Source organism: Pelobates fuscus, chromosome 1, assembly GCF_036172605.1.
Source record: "Pelobates fuscus isolate aPelFus1 chromosome 1, aPelFus1.pri, whole genome shotgun sequence".
Lineage (NCBI taxonomy): Eukaryota > Metazoa > Chordata > Amphibia > Anura > Pelobatidae > Pelobates > Pelobates fuscus.
This window is the reverse complement of record NC_086317.1, coordinates 378,236,507-378,260,829: the sequence shown is the minus strand read 5'-3', so window position 1 is coordinate 378,260,829 and position 24,323 is coordinate 378,236,507.

Sequence of the window (24,323 nt, the reverse complement as noted above, 5' to 3'; positions counted from 1 at the left end):
CATAGATAAATATAGAACTATGTTCATCATACAGTGTCCCGGAATTGGGGCCGACATGGATGTAGTCCGCTTCTGGAGCAAACCCGATACCAGTACATTCCGTTGGCTGCAGCATGGGCGGTAAGTTGGGTCGTCACGACCATCCACAGAGATCTATTCCCAGAGAGAGAGTCTGTGTCCGGTTGGCTGGAACGAGTCGTGGTCTCTTGGTGGCCGCGTCGGGGTCCAGCAATGGGTGGGATAACAATCCGGTAGGTGATCTATTAGGTCCCAGAGATTTGGAGTTGCTCGATAGAGGTTGGTGGTGGGGCCCAGTCTAGTCAGGTGGGGGCAACGTCGGAGAGAAGGTGAAGGCGCCTCAGTTCGGTTTATGTGGTAACTGCGGCGTATGTAACTGGTGTAAGGTTTCGGGGTACAAATGGGGCACTGCCCGCTGGATTCCAACTGTGGGTCGGTGTGGTGGAGGTTGCGGGGCCCGCCTGGAGGAGTGAGTCCCATGTGAGGCCCAGGGTCTGTAGTAGTTCCGCTGCGTCTAGCGGGTCATGGATCTTGTGGGTTATCTCTCCGTGCTGCACATGGAGTGAGTTGGGGGTCCGCCAGCGATATGGAATATTTTGCTGCTGAAGCGTAATGGTGAGGGGTCGGAGTGACCTACGCCACGCCAAGGTGCCCCCTGACAGGTCTCCGTAGAAAGTCAGCTTCCTACTCTCGAATTGCAGGGGGGTCTTTCCCCGGAGGGCGGTAAGGACCGACGCTCTGTCCGCTCCGTTTCGAAAGGTAAGGATGGTGTCCCTTGTGGCTGAGGTAGGGGCTTTGGCCGATTTTGGGACCCTGAATATAGTTGAGGGCTCAATAGGTGCAGTAGTACCTGGAGGCAGTATGCTGGTCAGAAGGCGTTTGACCGTGCGCGGAACTTCTGTCTCCGGTAGCTCTTCTGGCAGCCCCCTGACCTTGATATTGAATCGCCTCTTCGCGTCCTCCTGGGCATCTAGGCGCCGTTCCAGCAGCGCATTCTTGCGGTGCAGTTCCCGCAGGTCACTTTGCAGGGTAGCGATGGTGCTCTTGTGTTCCTGAGAGGAGGCCTCTAGCACAGAGATGCGGCCTGTCAGACCTCGCAGTTCGCCCCTTAAGGCCGTGACATCCGTGAGGATATTGCTTTGCAGGTCTGCCAGGAGGGCCTTAAGCACCCCCGTGGTCACCAGGTCGGCATCAGGGTCTTTTCTCACGTTGCTGGAGGGTTGCTTTGGTTTCGGGTCTGAAGGTGGGAGGTATTCCTCCTCTGCTTCCTCAGAATAATCGTCCGAGAGGTCCATGCAGCCACCGTGGAGCGCCGCCATATTGGCTTCACTCGGGCCACATGCTCTCCTCCACATTTCCCCGATCGTGAGCCCTGGGGTTGTTACATCTGCCGTCTTCTTCTTATGCTTGCGTCCCATTTGGCTTGTGGGGTACTTGCTTACAAGGAGCGGTGGTGATCTTGGCGTTAATTAGGCGAGTTTTCTCCGATTTTGTCGCGGAGCTCCTGAGTAGTGCGTCCGATCACCTCGAGTCGCCGACCGGAAGCCCTCCTCCCTCTTTGTTCTTACCCCCTCCCCACCCTCTTTGTTCTTACCCCCTCCCCCCCTCCCTCTTTGTTCTTACCCCCTCCCCTGTAGCGTGGCCGAGCTGCTCTCCGGTCCGCGGTGCCGGCCGGAGTGATAGGAAAGTGCACACTGAGTGTGCACCTTCCTGTCAGTCCGGCCGGGTACAGGAAACAGAAACTCCTGTTCCGAAACAGAAACTCCTGTTTCCTGTGCACTTTCCTATCACTCCGGCCGGCACCGCGGACCGGAGAGCAGCTCGGCCACGCTACAGGGGAGGTGAGGTGAGAAGCTGCAGCCGCCTGAGGCTCTTAAGAGAGCGCTCAGGCGGCTGCAGAATTTAAAGGGGCGTCTGGCCCCCTCAAAGTGTGCCGCCAGGCCCCCTGATGGCGGGCCCCTCTCCCGGCTGGGCCCTCGGACCATGTCCGAAGTGCCCGACCGGTCAGTCCGCCCCTGCACACACACACACACACACAGACTGACCCATACACACACACAGACTGCCCCCCCCACAGAGACTGACCCATACATACACAGACTGATAGCTCACACACACACAGACTGACCAATACATACAAAGACCGACCCCCCCACACACAGACTGACCCATACACACTGACTGCCCCCCACACACAGACTGACCCATACACACTGACTGCCCCCCCACACAGACTGACACACCCCACACAGACTGATCCATATACACACACAAACACACACACACACACACACAGACTGACCCATAAACACACAGACAGACAGACCCCCCACACAGACTGACCTATACACACACACAAACAGACTGACCCCCACACACAGACTGACCCACCACAGACAGACTGACCCACACACACACAGACTGACCCATACACACACACACAGATAGACCCCCCACTAGTGATGTCCCGAACGGTTCGCAGGCGAATAGTTCCTGGCGAACATCGCTTGTTCGCGTTCGCCACGGACGGCGAACATATGCGCTGTTCGGTCCGCCCCCTATTCGTCATCATTGAGTAAACTTTGACCCTGTACCTCACAGTCAGCAGACACATTCCAGCCAATCAGCAGCAGACCCTCCCTCCCAGACCCTTCCACCTCCTGGACAGCATCCATTTTACATTCATTGTGAAGCTGCATTCTTAGTGAGAGGAGGGACAGTGTAGCTGCTGCTGATTTGATAGGGAAATTGAGCTAGGCTAGTGTATTCAGTGTCCACTACAGTCCTGAAGGACTCATCTGATCTCTGCTGTAAGGACAGCACCCCAAAAAGCACTTTTTAGGGCTAGAACATGTCTGCTTTTTTTTTTCTGTGTAATGTAATTGCAGTTGCCTGCCTGCCAGCCTGTGTGTCAGGCTCACAGCATATACTGTGCCCACTTGCCCAGTGCCAGCACTCACTCACTGGTGTCACAATAGCTTGCATTTAAAAAAAAAAAAAAACTTTTTTGACTGTAATATAATAGCAGTCAGTTTCCTTCACTAGTGTGCGTTTCAGGGCCTGCCCAGTGCCACCACTCACTCACTGGTGTCACAATAGCTTGCATTTAAAAAAAAACAAAAAACTTTTTTGACTGTAATATAATAGCAGTCAGTTTCCTTCACGCGTGTGCGTTTCAGGGCCTGCCAGGGCACAGTGTCACACCAGTGCAACTCATATCTGGTGTAACAGTAGTGTACATTTAAAAAAAAAAAATACAATTTTGACTGTAATAGATTGAATAGCAGTTAGTTGTCTGCCAGCGTGTGTGTAAAGCTCACAGCATTTACTGTGCCCACTTGCCCACTGCCACCACTCATATCTGGTGTCACAATAGCTTGCATTTAAAAAAAACAAAACTTTTTTGACTGTAATATAATAGCAGTCAGTATCCTTCACGAGTGTGCGTTTCAGGGCCTGCCCAGTGCCACCACTCACTCACTGGTGTCACAATAGCTTGCATTTAAAAAAAACTAAAACTTTTTTGACTGTAATATAATAGCAGTCAGTTTCCTTCACAAGTGTGCGTTTCAGGGCCTGCCAGGGCACAGTGTCACACCAGTGAAACTCATCTGGTGTAACAGTAGTGTACATTTAAAAAAAATACAATTTTGACTGTAATAGATTGAATAGCAGTTAGTTGTCTGCAAGCGTGTGTGTCAGGCCTACAGCGTCTACTTTGCCAACTTCTGCCACTGCACAGTGCCACTCATATCTGTTGTCACAGTAGCTTGCACGCATAGTACCACTAATCGAAAAAAAATGACAGGCAGAGGCAGGCCACCCCGCAGGGGCCGTCGTGGTCGTGGTGCTGTGATTCCCTTTGGCCCTAGAATAATGCCCAGTGTTCAGAGGCCACGTACCCTAAACTCGAACAGTTCTGAGGACATAGTTGACTGGCTAACACAGGACACCCAATCTTCTACAGCTTCCGCTGTAGACGCACCATCCTCCTCCAGCTTAGCTTCGGACACCTCTCAAGTTACCACTCGCCCGCCTGCCGCCACCACCAACACTAGCACTACAGCCGCTTCACTTGGTATGTCAGAGGAGTTATTTACACATCAGTTGGAAGAAATGAGTGATGCGCAAGCATTATTGCCAGAGGATGTAGATAACAGGGGTATGTCTCAGTCAGGCTGCATTACACACATGGACGTACGGTGTGATGATGATGATGATGTACCCGCTGCTGCTTCCTTTGCTGAGTTGTCAGATACAAGTGAAGTGGTTGAAGATGACGATGCGTCCGTGGATGTCACGTGGGTGCCCGCTAGAAGAGAAGAAGAACAGGGGGAAAGTTCAGATGGGGAGACAGAGAGGAGGAGGAGGAGACGAGTTGGAAGTAGGGGGAGGTCATCGCAAGGAGCTAGTGGCACAGTCAGACAGCATGCATCGTCACCCAGGGTCAGCCAGACAGCACGCCAATCAATGTATGCCACCACCAGAATGCCGTCATTGCAGAGCTCAGCAGTGTAGCATTTTTTTTGTGTGTCTGCCTCTGACAACAGCGATGCCATTTGCAACCTGTGCCAAAAGAAACTGAGTCGTGGGAAGTCCAACACCCACCTAGGTACAACTGCTTTGCGAAGGCACATGATCGCACATCACAAACGCCTATGGGATCAACACATGAGTACAAGCAGCACACAAACTCAAAGCCGCCATCCTCCTCCTGGTCCAGCATCTTCAGCCACGTTAACCACTGCTGTCCTCCTTGCCCCCTCTCAACCATCCGCTCCTCCGTCTCTCGCCTTGAGCAGTTCCTGCTCATCTGCCCACAGTCAGGTGTCTGTCAAGGACATGTTTGAGCGTAAGAAGCCAATGTCACAAAGTCACCCCCTTGCCCGGCGTCTGACAGCTGGCTTGACTGAACTCTTAGCCCGCCAGCTTTTACCATTCAAGCTAGTGGAGTCTGAGGCGTTCAAAAAATTTGTAGCTATTGGGACACCGCAGTGGAAGGTACCCGGACGAAATTTCTTTGCACAAAAGGCAATCCCCAACCTGTTCTCGATTGTGCAAAAGGAAGTAATGGCATGTCTGGCACACAGTGTTGGGGCAAGGGTCCATCTAACCACTGATACCTGGTCTGCAAAGCATGGTCATGGCAGGTATATCACCTACACTGCGCATTGGGTAAACCTGCTGACGGCTCCCAAGCATGGAATGCGTGGCTCTGCAGAGGAGTTGGTGACACCGCCACGACTTGCAGGCAGGCCTGCTGCCACCTCCTCTACTCCTCTTACTCCATCCTCTTCCATAACCTCCTTGGCTGAGTCCTCTTCTGCTGCTGCGTCTTGCTCCACATCAACGGCACCCCCCCAGCTCCCCAGGTACTATTCCACATCCCGGATACGGCAGTGTCACGCCGTGTCACTCCTGTCCACCCTGAATGCACAGGTGGATCAGTAGCTGACTCCGCACCAACTGGAGATCGGCAAAGTGGTTTGTGACAACGGAAGAAATTTGTTGGCGGCATTGCATTTGGGCAAGTTGACACATGTGCCGTGCATGGCACATGTGTGTAATCTGATCGTACAACGCTTTGTGCATAAGTACCCAGGCTTACAGGACGTCCTGAAGCAGGCCAGGAAGGTGTGCGGCCATTTCAGGCGTTCCTACATGGCCATGGCGCACTTTTCCAATATCCAGCGGCGAAAAAACATGCCAGTGAGGCACTTGATTTGTGACAGCCCGACACGTTGGAATTCAACACTCCTAATGTTTGACCACCTGCTCCAACAAAAAAAAGCCGTTAACGAATATTTGTATGACAGGGGTGCTAGGACAGCCTCTGCGGAGCTGGGAATTTTTTTGCCACGTTACTGGACGCTCATGCGCAATGCCTGTAGGCTCATGCGTCCTTTCGAGGAGGTGACAAACCTAGTCAATCGCACCGAAGGAACCATCAGCGACATCATACCATTTGTTTTCTTCCTGGAGCGTGCCCTGCGAAGATTGCTGGATCAGGCCGTAGATGAGCGTGAAGAGGAAGAGTTGTGGTCACCATCACCACCAGAAACAGCTTTATCAGCATCGCTTGCTGGACCTGCGGCAACGCTGGAAGAGGATTGTGAGGAAGAGGAGTCAGAGGAGGAATGTGGCTTTGAGGAGGAGGAGGAAGACCAACCACAACAAGCAACCCAGGGTGCTCATTGTCACCTATCTGGTACCCGTGGTGTTGTACATGGCTGGGGGGAAGAACATACCTTCAGTGAGATCACTGAGGACGAGGAACAGGACATGAGTAGCTCAGCATCCAACCTTGTGCAAATGGGGTCTTTCATGCTGTCGTGCCTGTTGAGGGACCCTCGTATAAAAAGGCGGAAGGAGAACGACCTGTAGTGGGTGTCCACGCTACTAGACCCCCGGTATAAGCAGAAAGTGGCGGAAATGTTACTGAATTACGGCAAGTCGGAAAGGATGCAGCAGTTCCAAAATCAATAAAAAAGTATGCTTTACACAGCGTATAAGGGTGATGTCACAGCACAATGGGAATCTAACAGGGGAAGAGGTGAAAGTAATCCTCCTCCTCCCACGACCACGCCGGCAAGGACAGGACGCTTTACAGACATGTTGTTGATGGAGGACATGCGGAGCTTTTTAACTCCTACGCATCGCCACAACCCTTCGGGGTCCACCCTCAGAGAACGACTCGACCGACAGGTAGCAGACTACCTCGCCTTAACTGCAGATATCGACACTCTGAGGAGCGATGAACCCCTTGACTACTGGGTGTGCAGGCTTGACCTGTGGCCTGAGCTATCCCAATTTGCAATAGAACTTCTGGCCTGCCCCGCTTCAAGTGTCCTGTCAGAAAGGACCTTCAGTGCAGCTGGAGGTATTGTCACTGAGAAGAGAAGTCGCCTAGGTCAAAAAAGTCTAGATTACCTCACCTTTATTAAGATGAATGAGGGATGGATCCTGAAGGGACTGACAGTGGGCGATACATTCGACAAAAAAAGGCCTGATGAGGGGGACGTAACAGGGTGTTGCGGCTGCCGGCCACCGGCCCGCCGCGTGATATTTAAATCCCTAGCTCACCCCAGTACCTTGCCCTGTCGTGGTTTCCTGTTCCTGGTTTCCTGAGAGTGCTTTATCATTGAAAATCTGATTTCCTGGTATCCTAAACTTAGCTTTTCCCTGGTTATTCTGAATTCTGTTTTCCCTGACTTGGCTTCTGTAAATGGTATTGTGTATTTTCTGGCTTCCTTGACCATTCTCTGTCTCTAGCGTATTAGTCCGGCCATTCTAAGGTCCGGTTTACGCTCTGTCCTTTTATTTTCCTTTTCTTGCCTATGTATATGTTTACATAGTTTCTACGTGCTGGACCACACTAGTAGTCGTGACATTGGGATTAAACTGATAAGAATAGTACTACTTAACACACCACTCCTATCTGGTGGCACATTAGATTGCACGCGCAGTGCCCCAAATTTGAAGAAGGAGGATGAACCAAGCATCTTTTTCCATCTCCCGTTTCCTAAAATCGATGCCATATACACGACCCCTGATAGGGGACGTAACAGGGATTAAACAGATAAGAATAGTACTACTTAACAAACCACTCCTATCTGGTGGCACATTAGATTGCACGTGCAGTGCCCCAAATTTGAAGTAGGAGAACCGACCAAGCATCTTTTTCCATCTCCCGTTTCCTAAAATCGATGCCATATACACGACCCCTGATAGGGGACGTAACAGGGATTAAACTGATAAGAATAGTACTACTTAACACACCACTCCTATCTGGTGGTACATTAGATTGCACGCGCAGTGCCCCAAATTTGAAGTAGGAGGACCGACCAAGCATCTTTTTCCAACTGATGGGAATAGTACTACTTAACACACCTTATAATAACGCAGAGAGAGGCAACGCAAAGAGAGAAGAGTCTGAAGAAGAGGAGTCACAGGAGGAAGGTGGCTTTGAGGAGGTGGAAGACCAAACAAAGCAGGTGTCCCAGGGGGCTTGTTGTCACCTTTCTGGGACCCTTGGTGTTGTACGTGGCTGGGTGGAGGAAGAGACCTTCAATGACATCAGTGAGGACAAGGAACCGGACATGGCTAGCTTGGTATCCAACATTGTGCAAATGGGGAGTTTGCGGTTGTGCAAATGGACTGTTTGCGGTTGTTTGCGGTGCGTTAAACGGGGAGTTTGGTCTGACACTGTGAAGCGGGCGTAACCCTTACACTACCTGATCGATACAACATCATACCTGATGTTTTAAACCAGGTTATTCCATTTTAGGAATGTTAGGTGATGTATGCCCTTTATGGATTAAAACCAGACTCTGCATCAACTATGTAATTTTCCATGGGAGTTTTGCCATGGATCCCCCTCTGGCATGCCACAGTCCAGGTGTTGGTCCCCTTGAAACAACTTTTCCATCACTATTGTGGCCAGAAAGAGTCCTTGTGGGTTTTAAAATTCGCCTGCCTATTGAAGTCTATGGCTGTTCGCCCGGTTCGCCCGTTCGTGAACATTTGCGGAAGTTCGCGTTCACCGTTCGCGAACCGAAAATTTTATATTCGCAACATCACTACCCCCCAAAAAACAGACTGATCCAGACACACACACACACAGACTGACCCCTACACACACAGACAGACCCCCCCACAAACAGACTGACCTATACACACACACACACACAAACTGACCCCCACACACACACAGACTGACCCCCACACACAGACCTACCCACCCCACACAGACTGACCCATACACACAAATTGACCCCCCCCCACACACAGACTGAGCCGCCCACACACAGACTGAACCCCCACTCCCACACACAGACTGACCCATACACATACACAGACTGACCCCCCCACACACAGACTGACCTATACACAGACTGAGCCCCACACACACAGACTGACCCATACACACACACACACACACAGAGACTGACTACACATACTGACTCACACTTACCAGCAGCTGCCTGGATGCCTCTGTGCAGAGCTTCCTCTCCCTGACTCTCCCTTGCGCTGCTCTCTGTGACCCTGGAGGAAGTCCTCCCAGTGCAGTGACCCCCCTGGCCGCACGCAGGAAAAGGGTGGAACACAATTCCACAGTGACAGTGCTGCTGCAGGTTGTGAAGGGAGATTTAGTGCTCCTGACTTCAATTTCAAATGGGGGAGCACTGCATGATGTAAAGGGGGGAATAGCCCCCTCTGATCCCCCCTAGTGACTCCCCTGCTGCTAGAAAATAGACCTGGCATCAGTCCCTGGGTTTGCCTGAACCAATATGGAGTTTTTGCGAACAGATCCATACCCCCCTGTTCGGAAACCGAAAATAACTTGTGTGGTTCCCCCTGTTATTGACTTACAACACCGACCATCCCTGGCTGTTAACCGCAATTAAGGAGTACTTGAGTGCTTTCCCTGGATGGCTGCTGTGGCCATTTTTTCTCCCGAACACAGGCAGCGGTACTTAGTAGTCAAGTGTGTGGAACCAATTTCGGCTACACGTTCTCGCAAACCCCGGTCAAGATGGTACTGGTTGCCTGTATACTTTCCCGAACAACTACACAAACCAAGTTCAGTTGATATGACCTACTGACTGGTGGGAGCATTCATTACCTAATAGGCAGGGGGAGCGTTCGTCAGTGTTTGTGCAGGAACTCCTGAACCAAGAACCGGATGGTAAAATCTTCTCCCGAATAGCGATCCCGTTCCACTGAACCAATCTGAGCGCTTTTCGGATATGTTGTGCGCTCAGATTCAGGCTATTCGGGGATATAAGAATTGCGGGGTTCCTGTTCTGGTTTATTATGTTTTTGGGATGTTTTATAATATTTTATATATTTCATGTAACTGAGAGATAATTGAGTTATCTAAATTCCCAGCTCAATTATCTCTCAGACCCAGTGCATCTTGGGAAAATTCCCTGTAAACTTGTCCTGGAGACCACATATTATCGGGCTGTGCATAAAAAGCCATGTGTGGGCTAATAAAAATTAGTTGACTCACAGAACTGTGTGTTGTCCAGTTACTGGGGGAATGGGCTATATTCACTAACCAGAGCTTCACTTCCAGCTCCAGAGGATTTCCAAAGATATTCATTCTCAGCATTGCAGCTCCGCTACAATTTCTACCCAGACTCTACATACATACACAAAGCTGCCATACTTAGCATGTCCTTAGTGTCTTATGTAAAGATTTGTGGGGCTAACTGTCATGGCTACAAGCTTTCACAGCTCTGGAATATAAGGCATATTCAGGCATCTACTGTTCATCACCACAAAATCTGGACCACAAGTTCATGTCCAGCACTTAAGTCAACCAGGCACTTGTCCCAGTGTTTAACTAAGAGGGGACGCTGTCCTTCCCCTGAATTTCATTAAAGACCTAGTCGTCCCACCATTAATGCCAGTCTTGGTCTTTTTTGGCTTTTTGTTTTTAAACTACATCAATAAAAAGTTTTGTTTACTCAAACATGGATTACACCTACTTTATATAAAGTTCTCAGTGTTAGCTGGTGTATCTACTAATTTTGTCTGGTTCCAGTTATTTATACATTATTATTATTATTATTATTATTATTATTATATTATTTATAGAGCGCCGTCAAATTCCGCAGCGCTTTACAATGGGTGGACGAACAGACATGTAGTTGTAACCAGACAAGTTGGACACACAGGAACAGGGTGTTTGAGGGCCCTGCTCAATGAGCTTACATGCTTGAGGGATTGGGGTAAAATGACACAAAAGGTAAGGATAGTATTAGACTAGTGACAGTTGCAGAAGAGGAATCAGTTGGGAGCTATTAAGAGTTTAATTGATACGCTTTTATGAAGAAGTGGGTTTTTAATGATTTTTTTGAAGGAGTGGAGACTGGGTGAGCATCTAACGGAGGAGGGAAGCGAGTTCCACAGGAATGGTGCAGCCCTCGAGAAGTCTTGAAGGCGAGCATCAGAGGTGGGAGTACAGACAGAAGATAGACGTAAGTCTTCAGCAGATCGTAAGGGCCTAGACAGGACATACTTGTGTATAAGGGAGGATAGATAGGTGGGAGCAGCATTATGTAGACATTTGAAAGCAAGAACCAGAATTTTAAATTGAGCTCTATATTTTATAGGAAGCCAATGTAGGGACTGACAGAAGGGTGAGGCATAGGAGGTGCGGGCGGACAGGAAGATGAGCCTCGCCGCCGCATTCATTATGGACTGTAACGGCGCAAGTTGGGAGCACGTAAGACCACTGAGAAGCGGATTACAGTAGTCAGGGCGAGAAAGTACAGTGGAATGGACCAACACCTTAGTCGCATCTGGCGTTAAGTAGGGTCGGATGCGCGCCATGTTTTTGAGATGGAAATGACAGGATTTGGCGATAGAGTGAACATGAGGCTTGAAGGAGAGGTCGGAGTCAAAGAGAACACTTAGGCAGCGAGCCTGCGTGGTGGAGCTGATGGTAGCACCATTGACTTGGAGGGAGACAGACACAGGAGTAACAACACTTGAGGGAGGAAAGACCAGAATTTCAGTTTTGGTCAAGTTTAGTTTAAGGAAGTGGGCAGCCATCCAGTTAGAAACAGCAGAGAGGCAGTCAGAGACACTAGTCAAGAGGGACGGGGAGAGATCAGGAGAGGACAGGTAGATTTGTGTGTCATCTGCATAGAAATGATATTAGAAGCCAAAGGAGCTAATGAGTTTACCAAGGGAGGCAGTATAGATGGAGAACAGTAGGGGACCAAGGACTGAACCTTGAGGGACACCAACAGAGAGGAGTTGGGGAGAAGAAGCAGAGCCAGAGAAAGAAACACTGAAAGAGCGCTGGGAGAGGTAGGAGGAGCACCAGGAGAGAGCAATATCTTGTAGACCGATATTGCTAAGGATGAGAAGAAGCTGTTGATGATCAACAGTGTCAAAAGCTGCAGACAGGTCAAGGAGAATTAGGATAGAGTAGTGACCACGAGATTTTGCAGCGAGTAGATCATTGGATACTTTGGTCAGTGCCGTTTCCACAGAGTGCTTAGCGCGGAAACCAGACTGAAGCGGGTCTAGCAGAGAGTTTGATTCGAGGAAGTCTGTCAATCTCGCATACACAATTCTTTCAAGGATCTTGGATGCAAAAGGCGAGATAGGACGATAATTGGATGGGGAGTTAGGGTCAAGATTGGGCTTCTTTAGAATTGGGGTTACAGTTGCATGTTTAAAGGGCAATGGAAATATACCAGAGGAGAGAGAGAGATTGAGAATTTTAGTGAGAGGTGGAGAAAGAGAAGAAGACAGAGTACGGATGAGATGCGAGGGAATTGGATCAAGGGAGCAGGTGGTGGGGAGGGAGGACTGGAGCAGAGCAGAAACTTCTTCCAATGTAGCGGGTGTGAATGAACATTGAACAGAAGAGGGAGTGAAGTTAGGGGAAGTATTGCAAGGGGGATGAGAAAGATGAGAGATCTCTTCTCTGATTGTAGCGATCTTGTCAGTGAAGTGAGTTGCGTCTGAGGCAGTCAAGTTAGTATTCATTGTTTAATCACTCATTACATAATGTTGACTCTTCTGCCTGTCCATTCATTTTTACATTTTACAGGCCTCCATTTCCTGGGATGCAGGGGCTCTCTAGAATTAATTTTTCAAACAAGCTTACATTCTATAGGGGTGGGGTATTAAACACAATAGGACAGGGGATAGCAATCAAACAAGGTGGAGTGAAGTGCTGCCCTTTAAGAGAGAGCAAGGGACAGTTATGTGAGGTAGAGGTTACTCTGGGTCGCCATAAGCTTTCATGAGATGGGTTTTAAGGCACTTTTTAAATTTGCCAATTTTTATTTTCAAGAGAATGATAACCACAAAGGACAGTTTTGTCCAGTCAATGATACATGACATAGATGTGATAAGAAATCAATACGTTGTGGTGGTGTTATACAGGCAGGTAGTACAATTTGTCTTTCAGTACAAGATGGTTTTATCCAGTGCCAACTGGGATGTAATTTTTGCATTGTATGGTTTGAGTTGCCTCCTATACAAGGCAATCCCTCACAGGAGATAATTCCACCTTTGTGCTAATAATACTGGTGTCTGAACATGCATAACAAACAGGTATAAAACTACATAGAACTATATACAAGTGGGTATTTGGTCAGGTGGAGTAAAGTGAGTCCTTTCATTTGCGATCCAACCAGCAGTTAAGTGATCGCAATAAGTAAATTATTAAATTGCATCAACCCTTAAAGTTTAGTGAAATATGAGAGGGTTTTAGGTTAATGGACCTTTCTGCTGTGGTGATGTCCTACTTGGCAGCACATAACTGAGGGAGTCCCTGACTGGTTTAGTGGAGACTGCAGAGGTAGGCAATACGTGTGTCTAGCATTGAGTGAGACAGCAGCTCGGGTGTGCACAGGTGGGGGGCAGTTTGTGTCCAACAGCCTATGGTCATTTGATACTTGTGGGATTGTGTGTGGATATATATATGTATATATATATATGTATATATATATATATACATATATTTTTTATTTATATATATTTGGTAGTCTAGCCAACTTATTTGTTTTCCCCCTCTCCCTGTCACAGGTGCCTCATTCCAGGGTCCTATTTAGACTTGTACTGCAGAGAGCCCCAGATGGGTTAATCTCATAAGAGCAGACATTAGGCTGTTAGAGTAGGACCTGCCAAAGATGGGGTACATTGACGTTGTGGCAGGCTTATGCAATGTCTGATCATATAATGTAACTAGACCCCCATTATTTTTGCCTAGATTAGGTGTTATAAAAAAAAAGTAATAAAATCTGTCAGCATTGAAGTTGCTGTTTAGTGGATAAGTGGAGATGCTTAGCCATAATGCACAGCACGATGGTGGAGGGGTGATGATTGGGGAACGTTTTGCAGCCATGGGACATGGGAACCTTGAGTCCTTGAGTCAACCATGAACTTCTCTATGTACCAAAGTATTCTAGAGTCAAATGTAAGGCCATCTATCTGACAGCTAACATTTGGCCAAAATTGAGCCACTCAACATGACAATGATCCCAAGCACACCAGAAAATCAACAGCAGAATGGCTGAAAAAGAAAGAAGAAGTGTTGCAATGGCCCAGTCAAAATCCAGACCTCAATTGAATTGATATGCTGTGGCAGGACCTTAAGAGAGCTGTACATAAACAAATCCCAGCAAACTTCAATGAACTGTAGCAACATTGTAAAGAAGAGTGGGCCAAATTTTCTCCACAACAATGTAAAAGACTGTTAAAGTCATACAGAAATGTATTACTTCCAGTTATTGCTGCTAAAGATGGTTCTACGAGCGAATTAATCATAAGATGTACTTCGTTTTCCACACAAGTATTTTCCATTTTGGCTTCATTTTTGTTAAATAAAAAAATCAATCAAGTCACAGTGTAATATGTCATGTGTTGTTGTTGTTCATCTGCGGTTTTATTTAACACATTTTAAGATCTGCTAAGGAACAGATTATTAAAATCATAGAATTCAAAGATCGGGTTTTTATCCCATAAGTGTAAGTTTCTGGAAGCAGTCTGCTTAACCAACTAGCATGAGTAGACATGCAACAAATAAATGGAGAGTTTTAACACAGACAAGGCAGAGTAGCAATACTGGTGAAACAGGTATGTATGAGGTGAGCTGTTTTCAAAAACTACAAACAGAGAAAAAAACAACACATGGCAGTACTATTTATCCCCCTCAGCGACAGGGTAAAGTATTTTTTTATTTATTAAGTTCGGAACATACTACACATGCTGCTACCCATACTGCTACACACACAGTCAGATGCAGACTACTGCAAGTGCTGCTGCACTCACACACTCTACGCAAAGACACATTAACACACACACATACATACATATCTTGTAGAAATTTTAGAGGACCCTGAAATACACTTTTTCAGGGAGTACTCCCACTAGGGTGCTCTGAAACATGGAGGGCCCCAGCCCAGACAAATACAGTGGAACAAAAAAGTAGGTTTGGGCACACCCAGTAGTTTCTTCAGCAGGTAGACTTTATTGTGGAGTACAAAAATTTAGACAACGTTTCAGCTCCCCTGTCTACATTTTTGTACTCCACAATAAAGCCTACCTGCTGAAGAAACTACTGGGTGTGCCCAAACCTACTTTTTTTGTTACACATACATACACACACTGCTACACATGCACGCATAAACTACACATACATACACACACACACACATTGCTACACATACATACACACACTGCTACACATGCATGCATAAACTAGCCAAACAAACACACACACATTGCTACACATACATCCACACACTGCTACACATGCATGCATAAACTACACATACATACACACACACATTGCTACACATTCATCCACACACTGCTACACATGCATGCATAAACTACACATACATACAAACACACACACTATATGTACAACACTTCATATCATTGAAACAACCAGGGATTTTTTGAAAGGGGAGAGAGGGATTTTGGGCGCTTGAGAATTGTGTGCGTACAGGTTCTCATGAAGTACATCCGGCTCTGGTGGCAGTGTGTGAGACTTATAGAGCAGCTTTAGTCACAGGTAAGTAAAACAATCCTTTAACTTGGTCTTTTTTGATAGGAGTAAAGCTAGGAACATAAAGATATTTTCTTAACTCTCTCCCATAGGGTTTATGGGAGAAAATGCAATGGCTGCTGCTGGCAGTTTTCACAGTGCATTAAGACATTCTAAGTCTAATGGGTGTTATTGAACCAGGCAGAGCCATTACTTTCATTACCAGCTGTGTGTTTTGGCTTTCTTTTGTCACTCCACCAATTCTGGATTGTGTCCTTGCATTCTGAAATTGAGGGTCTCTGGCAATTTATTGTCCAATTGTCCTCTCAGCCAGACAACGCTTTAAATGCATTGCTAAAAACACAAGAATAAACATTTCCTTATTTTTAAAATAAATATATAATATAAGTCTGTAGGCCAGTGAAAAGTAATCTCCCACAACTTAGGAATTCTTATTAGAAGATTATTAGCAAAAAAAAATGTTCTGCTTCCCTTTGGGGAGTTAGTCTAATATCGTACATGCAAGAGAAGGTTAACGTTTTCTATTCTGAAAATTGACAGGAAAGTGAAATGCCCAGAGTCTAATCAGAGAGAATAAGCGTTACACAGGGATGTTTTCTGTCATATCTCAGAATGCCCTTGATTTCAAAATCACTAGTAATTTGCTTCCCATTATAAGGAAGCAGCATTTCTATTTTTGAAGGGTTTGACAGTAATTGTTTTCTAAATAATGGTGTTTTCTGGGTAAGCTACTGTGGATAATAGAGAGAGGTAGAGAAGTCCAGCTATTAAGCAATCCATTGCTACATTCAATGCTTGATCACTATTTCTCAGAATGTTGTCCCAGCAATCTGGCACAGTCCGACTCATCACATCTGCCAGAAATCTTTCTCAGAGCTTCATATTTACTGCAAGCCTTTTGTGCTTTTGCAAGTACAGAAATCCGCTCGACTGGATTGAAAAAAAACGCCGCTCTTTCATTAAAAAAGAATGTATCACTTTATAAATATTTCCTGGCACTATATAAATAATAAAATAATGAAAATAATAATAATAATTATAAATGTAAATACTAATAAAATTAAATGAGCTTATTGCAGGAGGATTTGGGGTAGTTTAAAGCGACAGAGTAAACAGTATAACCATTTCATCTCACTGCTCACATTTCTGAGCAGTTTAACACAGTTGGAGGGTCCCTGGCTTCCCATAGCCCAGCCCCCACTGGAGGTATGGCTAAGGCAGAGATTACACACTTTCATGTAGCCATACCGATTCATACCTGCAGTGAAACTGTGAAAGGTTAAAGGCAGTCAGGCAACACTCTCAGCCACTCTCATTAGCCCAAGCAGCACAGGCAGGATGGGTTGCTGAGGACTCTAGTTTAGTATTAAAACTTTCAAAATTATTTAACATTGAATAGAAGGACAGCTACAGATGACTCCCGACACTATCACCACTTCAATGAGATGAAGCATTTATGTCCATTTGTGCAAAAAAGTTAATTGTTTTAATCATGTTTTAAACTGTATGCACCACCAATTCCGTTGACAGCAATTATATAGTGCAACCAAGCAAGTATCATTATAAGGCTAAAATGTTTACATTAACAAGTAATTATGTTAGCTCTATATTGATTTTACTATTGTGTCATCAGTCATAATCACGGTTTAAACTCACTGTGGCTTGAAATTAACCCGATTTTATAATGTGGTATATTAAGTCATGCCATTGTTTTAAATTACTGTAAAGAATGGCATATTACCTATGAAAACTAAGTGTCTAACCAAACAGATGTGAGCAACGCTTCAAGAATTTCTAGGACAGTAATGCAGTTCATTTTTGTGTCCATGTAATAGAAGAGGGTGGTTTGGGGATGTTGTGCATACCTGCAGAACCAGTTAATGCTTTGTGTGAGCAGTATGGGATTGCAGGTGTTATTTTGTGTATGTTGTTGCATTGCAGAGGTTGGGCTGTAGAGCACATTGTGTGGATTGAGCTAAATGAACAGCTATTCTGTCTTACTGAATGGAGGACAATCCCAGCTGTGTGTAAGCTATGTGCTCCCACAAACAGGTACTGCAGAATACAATTCACCTTGGTGGAAAACACAGCTATCGTGAATGAACTCAAGGCTAAAAACAATCAAAAAGCAAAATAGAAGGGAATTTCACTGATCGAACCCAAACAAAAACACAACAATAAGAAAAAATGAACACTTATATGAAGAATATTTGCGAGGAATGCAGGTAGGATATATCCACACACGATATATATTGAATACAGATTAGAACATATTCCTTTAAAGGAACACTGTAGTCACTATAACCATTTAATCTCTTTAAATTTGTTATAGCTCCTGCAGTCCCCTGGCACTTTGCCTTAATTCAGTATAAAACTATTTTAGTGCAGTCTAACACTACATAAGGGTCTCTAACCAACCACTGCCCAGCCCCCACTGGAGGTGTGGCTAAGGCTGAGATTATCCACTTCCTTGTAGTCAGACCCTTCATACTGTCAGTTGGAGCTCTGATAGGATAAAAGCAATAGCTGACACTCTCAGCCAATAAAAGCTGCCCATTGCTGCTCAGGCTAATACTTGCTCATTAGCCAAAGCAGCACAGAGGGGAAGCGCTGCTGGGGGCTCTTGTTTAGCATTAAAATATAAAACAATAGTAAAAAAACAAAAAAGTTTAATTTTCATGACCCCAGGAGATTTTAGACACTATATCCAGTTTAATGACATAAAGCAGATACAGTGCCTACAGTGTACATTTAAGTGTTTATCTTCACAGTGATAGCTCATGGCTCACACTCAAGATGTAGGTCCACTAATTCTATATCTAATTATGATGTTACCAAGGAATAACAGATGCATATTGTTCTCCTACCACCTATGACCTTAGATTATAGCCTGGAGAATTAACGGAATGAACATTTTTAAAACTTATCTTGGATCCACCAGGCAATGATTGGACTTCCCCTGCCACCTAAAAGCTCCTGCATTGAGCTACAGTTGCTCAGCAGATGCTCTCTGCCAACAGTAGAGCTTAGCTAGCAGGAGCTTCCAGTACTAGAAGAGACTGCGCCCAACACCTGGCGGACCTGTCAAACTTTTCACAAATACTTTTATACTTACCCTGGTAGGACCATCACATGATGAGAGAATCTAGAAACGGTCTGTTGTTATGTATAGATCTTTCGAGAATAATAACATTCCAATGTACAAAAATGTAACTTATTGAAACATTATATTTATTACAATGCATATTAAAAATACCAACATTTGGGGTAGTTCTTAAGCTTTTATTTTGTCAAGTGGACAAATTACGTTCAATTGAAAATTAATTCAGTGACCCATTCTTTAAATGTAAGACAATATATAACAAAGTAATACAACTGCATAAGTCTCTTCCCCATACCAGATAGCTCTGTATTAAAATGGGTAGGGCATTGCTGCCACAATAAAAATCTATTGCATTTGCAGCAGTTACTTGCGCCTATTTCATTATCATGGGACCCAATTTCCTAACCAAGAAAATACGAACTAACAACCTGCATTCGTGATAAAGGAGACACAAACATGCTCCTATGTGTTATTTAGACATAGTTTCTCGCTCTTATTTGGAGTAATCATGCGCAGACATTAAATACTGTTTTGAAAGGTCGATTTGATGTTCTTTTGATACCAAATATACACACTCCACATTTAGAATGTATAAAAGAATAAAAAAAGAAAGGGATCTTCACTGCTTATAAGTTGTATACAAATAAAATAGCAAAAGAAAAATATAACTAAATGGATAATGCCAATGATTTTCACCTTTAATTCATATCTATAGATCATGTTTTCAAAGAGTGTGTTATTATTATAACGCTAGAGGATTTAAAAAGTTGTATAATGGGCTTGATGCTTAAAGCAGGGCCGCCATCAGGGGGTGACAACCATAACAGTTGTCACGGGCCCGGCGACCCCCGGCGGCCCTGGGGTCAGCGCTGTGGCTGTTGTATAGTTTGCCAACCACTTAGCCCCTTTAAAAAAAAAAGAGCAGCCGCAGCAAGTGCTGCTGGGAGGAAGTAGTCACTTCCTCCCAGCTCACTCCGCGCGGGAGGAGCGCGCACGTGGCAATGAGGGAGAGCCAGCCGGCTACTCCCATCAGCCCCAGCCACCCTCCTGCAAAGAAAAGGTAAGAGACAGGAGGGTGGCTGGAAAATGAGCTGTGTGTGTGTGCATGTATGTATGTATGTCTGTATGTGTGTGTCTGTATGCATGTATGTATGTGTATGTCTGTATGCATGTATGTCTATGTATGTATGTCTGTCTGTATGTGTATGTCTGTATGCATGTATGTCTATGTATGTATGTCTGTCTGGATGCATGCATGTCTGTCTGTATGTCTATGTCTGTCTGTCTGGATGCATGCATGTCTGTCTGTATGTCTATGTCTGTATGCATGTATGTCTGTGTGTTTGGATGCATGTATGTGTATGTATGTCTGTCTGCATGCATGTATGTCTGTCCGTATGTCTATGTATGTATGATTGTCTGTATGCATGTATGTATGTCTGTATGCATGCATGTCTGTGTGTATGTTTGTATGTATGCCTGTGTGTATGTCTATGTATGTATGTATGTATGTATGTCTGTATACATGTATGTGTGTATGTATGTCTGGATGCATGTCTGTATGTATGTCTGTGTGTATGTCTATGTCTGTCTGACTGCATGCATGTATGTCTGTCTATGTATGTTTGTGTATGTCTGTATGCATGCATGTATGTCTGTCTGTATGTATGTATATGTATGTATATATGTATGTCTGTATGTCAGTATGAATGTATGTCTGCATATCATTATGAACTTAGGTCTGTGTGTATGGATGTCTGTATGCATGTATGTCTGTCAGTATGTCTGTATATATGCATGTATGTCAGTCTGTAAGTATGTATGTATGTATGTATGTCTGTATGCCATTATGAATGTATGTCTGTGTATGTCTGTATGCCATTATGAATGTATGTGTGTATGGATGTCAGTGTCTGTATGTATGAATGTGTGTGTGTATGTATGTCGGTGTCTGTATGTATGTATGTGTCTTTATGTCCTCTTGTATGTGTGTCTGTATGTATGTTAGTATGTGTCTGTCTGTCACTATGTATGCCTGTGTGTATGTCTCAGTATATGTGTGTTAGTATGTATGCCTGTATGCGTGTATGTCTGTTTCAGTATGTGTGTCTGTTAGTATGTATCTGTGTCCTTTTGTATCAGTGTGTGCGTTTGTGTCTGTGTGTGGACTCAGTGTGCGGTATTTGGAGGCGGGCCCCAGGGGGCCCAGACCCTGAGCTGAGTTAGGGGACCCAAAATTTCTGGTGGCGGCCCTGGCTTAAAGGGCTACTCCAAGCAGCATGGCCACTTCAGTGATCTGAAATTGTCATCGTGCTTGGAGTCTTTCTGTATGTGCAGCATTTCACAATCAGAGTTAAAGAACTTTGCTGCCAGAGGGGTAACTCTAAATCCAGCAGTGTGATTAGCCAGACTGGGACAAGAGTTCTGGGCTGAAAATGTTAATTTTGTGAATTTTGAGATCTGTCATCAGCACGCTTAATATGCTTGTGAAAGATAATCAATAGCAACATGGCTTCCGCTGCATGCCACCCAAGTCCTCCCTCCGGAATATCCCTAAAGGAAGATATGACTGCAGGGAGAACTTGTTTTTGCCATGAGATCTAAGGTAAATTTATACTTTATGTCATTTTTCCTTTCTGGGGGAAGGAGAGGGTAACCATGGGAGCATGGGTTACTCCATCCAAAAACAGTGTTTTATTAAAACATTTTTGGTTGGAATAACCCTTTAATAGTTGCCCATAAAAAAACAAATCATACAATAAATGACTACTTTTTTAATACGTAGGGTCCTGGCTATGCACCTGGGGGCATTTTTAAATGTTTCATGAATTCATTTAATCACAAAATTTTACGAAAGTTTATAGTATTATTTATTTATTTTTTTATTTAGAACCATGTGTTGTGCGGATGCATGTAAACTGTACAGAAGAATGTCTTATTCCACTGACAACAAGCCACAAAATTTGGTTTTCGATGAGAAAATTCCAGTCATAATAAATTGAAAACAGCATGTATAATAGACCGTTGCTGCCTTTATGTTAGCAGCTTAGTGGCCTTTTCTGTGTCTCATCAGTTTGCCAACCAGTTAGTCCTTACTATATTAGAATACATTTAATACATTTCTGATTCTCCCACTACAACATTAAGCAAAACTGACACTAAAACAAAACCCTTTCTGTATAGATATGAAATAATTGATTTTTATTTTTTTATTTTTCTGGATCATGAAATTAAACAATATGTGGAATTATGTTAAGACCACACCTTGAATATGCTGTGCAATTTTGGGCGCCTGTTCTAAAGAAAGATATCATGGCACTAGAAAAAGTCCAGAGACAAGCTACAAAATTGATAAAAGGAATGGAGCATTTTAGTTATGAAGAAAGGTTAAAAAAATTAAATCTGTTTAGTTTGGAAAAACGGCGCCTGAGAGGGGATATGATAACATTATGCAAATATATCCGGGGCCAGTACAAACCTTTATCTGGAAATCTATTCATAAACAGGGCTATACATAGGAGATAGGGTCATACATTTAGGCTGGAAGAAAGGAGATTTCATCTAAGGCAAAGAAAAGGTTTTTTACAGTAAGAGCAATAAGGATATGGAATTTTCTGCCTTAAGAGGTGGTTTTATCAGAGCTCATACAGATGTTTAAACTGCAATTGGATAAATACTTACAAAAACATAACATACAGGGATATAATTTCTAATTAGTGGGGTAACAGCTGCTTGATCCAAGGAGACATCTGACTGCTATTTTGGGATCAAGAAGGAATTTTTTCCTAGTTTGTGGCAAAATTGGAAGCGCTTCAGACTAGGTTTTGTGCCTTCTTTTGGATCAACAGCAACAACATATGTGAGGAAGGCTGAACTTGATGGACGCAAGTCTCTTTTCAGCTATGTAACTATGTAACTATGTTGCTTGGGTCCTGGTTATTTAGAATTAATGCTAATTAACCCATTATGATTTGTACACTAAACCAACTAATGCAGGGATTATAATGTTTTCCTATTTTTTATTTATTTATTTTTTTAAAATATAGTTGAGAGTTGAGATTTTATCCAATTTTGTTATTTTGGTTTATGATTTGTAATTCCTTCCCTTGCAATTTCCCTGTCAAATCTTCACAATTTTGAATAATACCCATTGAATCGCTAGATCCTTCGTCACTGACACAGTTAATTCACTTATTGGTAATTGCAGGAAATAAGCCAGCAGGATGTCACTTTCCTGAAAAGAAGTGTGGATTTTCAACATTTGTAGTGGCTCAGCATGCTAAGTTCTATAGTGGTTGTCTAAGAGACATGCCATTCTCACATTATATTCTTTAATCATAGGGGAATCAATGAATGGTTTTTCATTACAGTTCACTATAGAAAATTATACAAGTAGGAGAATTTCCCAAGGTAAAAATAAAAATGTGCATGACTTTTCGGGTAACTGACATTAACACAGTTGGCAGCATGCAGACAGCCTCAGTATTGGGCAATTTTGCACAACAGACTATAGTAAAAGTAGCCTAGTAGCAGCTGGACTGTTACAATCAAAATATAGCGCATTTACAGCTTGTTACTTGCGCCTATTTCATTATCATGGGACCCAATTTCCTAACCAAGAAAATACGAACTAACCACCTACATTCATGATAAAGGAGACACAAACATGCTCCTATGTGTTATTTAGACATAGTTTCTCGCTAGTAATCATGCACAGACATTATATACTGTTTTTAAAGGCCAACTTGATGTTCTTTTGATACCAAATATACACACTCTTTATTTAGAATGTATAAAAGAATTGCATGGAAATACTGTTCATATTACTAATAACTTGGGCCACTTCATAGATCACAAGAAATACACAAGAAAAAAATGATAGGTCTTTTGGATATTATCTATACAGCCTCATTTTTGCAGGTTATATTCCTTACCATTTACCTGTCTGAGGATAATAAAAACCTGTGCAGTGTATCAAAAACCGTTTTTTTTTTTTTTTGATAATTTAAGTCTATTGGCATTTTGGCTCAAGGCATAAAACAAAGGGAATTTCATACATATATAAGAGACCAGAGACTAAACAGTTTGCCAGTCAGAGCACATTATACACACAGCTCTGACAGCGTCGCCAGGTCCTCCCCATCTTCGCCGTACCTCCCACTATGGTAGACGATCTCGGAAATGCCTCAGAGCCATATGCCCGAATATGGGACAAGAGCTGTACATGATCAGGGTCATGTACAGGAATGCTAAGAATGTTAATACGCAGTAAAGTAGGAAACGAATAAAGTAATAGTTCAACGCTTGCTAATTGGTTATTAATTGCCGCAGTATGGGAGTAACCCTTGCATATCTCTAAGCTGCATCATCAGTCATATATAAACACTGTTACCCGGAGAGGGGGCTCTCAGCACTTTTTGCAGACATGAGTCTGTGCTTCCTGAGAACCTGTGCTTCTTGGCCTTGGATTCCTGCAACACCACTACATGCGCTAACATTTTAATTCCAATGCATACATAAACCATAAAACTAGGAATTGGGACACTGTCACTTCTCTGGAATTTACCAATAAGATAAAACATTAAAATCAATTATAACTTGTGTAAACCTTTTTTTGATGATATGCTCCATTTCATTTAAATTTATAATACAGAT